Consider the following 4,689-nt stretch of genomic DNA (forward strand, 5'->3'; position numbering starts at 1 on the left):
AATTTTTTGTCACTCTCTTTCTCCCTGCCTATTCACTACTTTTCTTCCCAAGTAGTACATGTTTTCTAATTAATCATACTCGTCCCCTTCCTTTAGTCCAATTCGTTTAATCTCGTCTCTACATTCGCCCTAACCTCTAATTCCTACCTTTTATCCGTAGAGTTTGTCTACTCAATTCACTTACTACGATGCGACGCACATGAGGAATAACTTACTATCCGAAATCCGCTACTACACTTACCCTCATAATAGCCACCACCCCATACAATCTCAACGAAATCATAGAAGATGACAAGCAATATAACCGATCGTATGACGCTACATAACATAGAAATATGAGATGTAATGCGATGCAGGGCCCAACCACGCCGTACACATACATGCTAACGGTGTACTAGTAGTCACGGACTCAGGGACCCATGGTGTCCATGTACCACTCGTTCCGGATACTCATCTGGACCCGAGCCATAAATCCTCCGCTCCAAAAGAACCTCGACGCGGATCCACATCATATAAATTTCTCATATTCAACCCAAACGGCCATGACTAGATAACACAACGCCCGATACTCGACTTTTCCGTCTACGTATTTCCTCATAAACACATGCAATGTAATGCAATGATGCAAATAAATCAAACAAAGTCATGAATCATGCCCTTGATGGACGTAGTACTAATCACGATTTCCTTCATCTTCAATACAAACCTCTTATTAACAAGAATGACAATCATGCGAATATTTCAATATACTTGGAAATAAAGACGAGGTCAAATACACCTAGGATGCATAATCTAAACAATGAAATACCCCCTTTAGCCTTGATGCATAATCCATTCCCATTCCGTAACACATACCTCTCAACGATGATAGCACTCACCACTCAATAAATATTCATTGTTACCACAATATTTACACATAGTTTAGTTAAGTTTTCGAATATATGCCCATCCAAACTCTATGTCCGAAGACCTAATCATGCAATCTCCCGCCAACTCTAAAAGTATGTACGATTTACTAGTCAAAGTCTAACTCAAGTAAACCATAATCTACCTTGTTGACGAACAGCCAATTGAATTCCCATGAATTGATCGCCTTCCTAACCTTCATCCGAATCCATGAGAGATGAGTCGTGGGGAACGGTGCTGGAGGAAGTAGAAAGAGTCTCTTTTCTTGGTGTCGGGTTTTATACTTCTATTGGAAACCTAACAAGACTTGGAGAGTCTTTTATTAAAAAGAGGGTGAAAAATAAACTAAGTGATCAAAACGCGACCACTACCTCATCCTCGACCGCTGCGGCGCTTTCGCTATAGCGGAGCCGTGGGCGGTCCCTTGACCGCTATAGTGGTCCACTTCCTTCCCCGGGCCCACGACTTAACTCTATCCAAAATTGATTTTTCCCGTTATTAATTCTTAAAACACCCCATGGGCTCATTATTTACGATCGTAGATCCGGATCGGGCATGGTTCGCGAGTATTAAATAACGACCGGACGGGTCGTTACCGTTTGAATCACTTGAAGTAAAAAAAAAAGTTTTTGAGAAGTTGGTGTTCATATGCTTTGGATTAATTGTTGCTACTAATCAAAGTCATGTGTTTGTGCTTAAAGTAGACTTTTGACTTGGTATGATGTTGGTGCGACTTTGAATGGAGTCCTTTGAAGGAAATTGTATGATTTGATTTGCTCGAGGACAAGCAATAGTTTAGGTTTTGGGTTTGATAAGTTGGTATTTTACCAACTTATCTATTCTTTAATCTTAGATTTTTTCTAAGTTTGATTGATAAAATAGTGCATTTAATGTCGTTTACTTCCATTTTACAGGTTTTATGTGATTTCGAAGTGATTGGGAAGCAATCGAGTGAAAACAAGTCAAAAAGAGGCCGAATTAAAGAAATGAGAAAATAGCTAGAAGTGCAAAACGCATAGTTTGTAAATATGAAAATAAGGGCAGTTTTGGTCTTAGTTTGATTGAAAAAATTGGGGAATTATAAAAGCAAGACTTGGGTAAATACTTTCACCTTTGGCCATATTTTTCAAGCTTGGAGAGCTAGGATTCATCAACCAACCCTTTGGAAGAGAAGATTGAAGTGCTTTAATGAGAAAACTCTTAACCCTTTCTTCAATTCCTTGTTATGTGTTGCATATTTAAGTGCGTTGTATTTTATTCTCTCACTTGAATCTTGTTTATGAGAATATTCACTATCAAGCATTGAATTAAATCTCTTGTTTTACTTATGTATTGAACTATTTTTATTTATAATGAAATGAGTCTTTGTTTCTTTAATTAATCTTGTTGTTTAATGTTTCTTAAGGGATTAGCTAAGCCTAGGACTTACCCATTTACTTCGATTTGAGCTCAGAAGAGGAAAATTGAGGTTGGGAAAGATTAATTAACAAGGATTTGGGGCTTTAAACTCTATCTAATAACTTGAGCTAGGAATAGGCCAAAATACCAAATGAAAGTAGATCGATTTTTTTTCATTCCTGAAGAGGTACATATCTTGCCCAATAGAAAAGTTAACTTGAGATTCAATTGGTTATGCTTAGTATCACACTCTAAGGCTTGGAAATGCTTAGGGTGAAATTCATTGATTTGGTTGGAACACTTTCAATGAGATTTTAGAAATCATTATCTATTAACCTAGACTCGCTCTTAGTTATAAAATCGTGAAATACATTGGATCGTTACTTGAAATTAATTTTCCTTTAATCCTTGCTTAGCCATTGCTCATTTTACTTGCTTTCATGTTAGTTTTATCTTTGTTAGATTTTAAATCAAAAATCAATATTGAAAAAGTGTTTGGCTTAGCATAGAAAGTGATAATTTCTTACTTGCTTTGATCGCCTAGTCTATTGTTCCCTATGGGATTCGACCCCGACTCATAGTTGGGTAAATTATATTGCATACGACTGTGTACACTTTCTCTTTGAGGAGTGGATTTGGACGTTGTCAAAAGCACTTTTTTTTAATTGTTCGCCATTATAGATAACGAACAGTAAAAACGGGAAAAAGGAAAATACTTATATTTAAAGGCAAATGCTTTTTATTTTTTTGCCTATTTTAATTTTTCTTTTCTAAATGCACAAAAACATTTAGTGTTTAATTTATTTTGTTTATCTTCTCATATTCATATTTTGTCTCGTCATTGACATGCAGATGAATAAACTTCAAAATTTTCTTCTACTAAAATATTTTGAGCTAAAAAGTATTGTTCCTGATTCAAAATTTTACGAAGAGAAATTGGCATCAGTGTCGCTTTAGGGTGCACTAATTACTACTATATATAAGGGAGGATCCCAAATTTTGTAGTCCTCAAATGATGTTGCTAAACATGGCTTCATTTTGTCTGTTCTTTGCCTATTAAAGTATCACTTTTTGGATTCATTCTTTATCTTAAGTCAATTTTACGTAGGCATATGTAATTAGTGTAGATTAAATTGTAGAAACTTTGTGAATTTTTTGTTCCTCTTTACTTCCTTCGTTCATATTTTATGGTATTTTGAGATTTTATATTTGAGCCGAATAAATTTTTTTTTATATAATTGAGAAGGTATTAAGAGTTTTTTTTACCAAATTTCTCTTTTATTTAGATAAGTGTTTTTTTACATAACTATATATAAGGGAGGATGCAATCTGTAGTTCTCAAAATTTTTAATCCTATAGTGTTGCTAGATGGGGTTTTTGTTTTGTCTTTTCCTTGTATATTTTCTTTTTTTTGGACTCATTCTTTATCTTAAATCAATTTTTATGCTAACGCTACCATGACGCTACTTGCGCACACGCTGACGTGAAGGAAATACATCACTAATTGCCCGCCTAACCCAAACTAATTACCCGCCCATGCCCCCTTCCAAATTATTTGTCAACCCGCCCAATTTCAAACTAATGACATCCCCCCAACCCCCTCCATGCCCCCTCGCCCAAATCCCTTCCTCCATGACATCATTGCAGTATATTTATATATCATGATGGTATCATGGAGGACTTGAGAGGCAAGCGTCCTCCAGATACCGTCTCGGATATTTATATACCGCGATGATACCATGATCCGGAAGGTCTCTGAAGGAGAACCGTCCTTCAGATATCATCACCGTATATGTATATAAGACGATGGTATCATATGGATTTTTTGAGAAATGTGTATCATTTTTAATAAATGAACGATGAAGAGGACTAAGAGAAGGACTGAAGCATCTTTTATGATACCATCTCGATACTATATTCCTTGATGGTACCATGGAGGAATAAGAGAAGGACGAAGCATCTTCCATGATATCGTCTCGATATTTATATACGTAACGACCCATTTGGTCGTTTAGCACTTTGGACTCTTTTGCAAAATGCCCTTCCGTATTTTTTTTTTAAAAGGGATTTTGACTTGCGGGAATGTGGTACTGATTTAATTAGGGTACTTTTTGAACTATATTTATTTAAGTGTGTGAATAGTTTGCTCATAGGGAATTTTATTTGCTCATATAAGGTATGAGTTGGAGAATTAATTAAGTGGCTAGTGAGCCTAATTACACTATTATGTGTTAGTTGGGTGACTAGAATTTGGTAATTTATAAGAAGGGGTAACCCATTTATTCCTACCCACATACTAGAATAGAGATACAAATTAGGAAAAAAAAAACGGGGAAACAATTCCAAAAAAAAGGGTTTTAAAAAAACTGGGTTTTAAAACCCCGG

Source organism: Lycium ferocissimum, chromosome 5, assembly GCF_029784015.1.
Source record: "Lycium ferocissimum isolate CSIRO_LF1 chromosome 5, AGI_CSIRO_Lferr_CH_V1, whole genome shotgun sequence".
In the NCBI taxonomy this organism is placed as follows: domain Eukaryota; kingdom Viridiplantae; phylum Streptophyta; class Magnoliopsida; order Solanales; family Solanaceae; genus Lycium; species Lycium ferocissimum.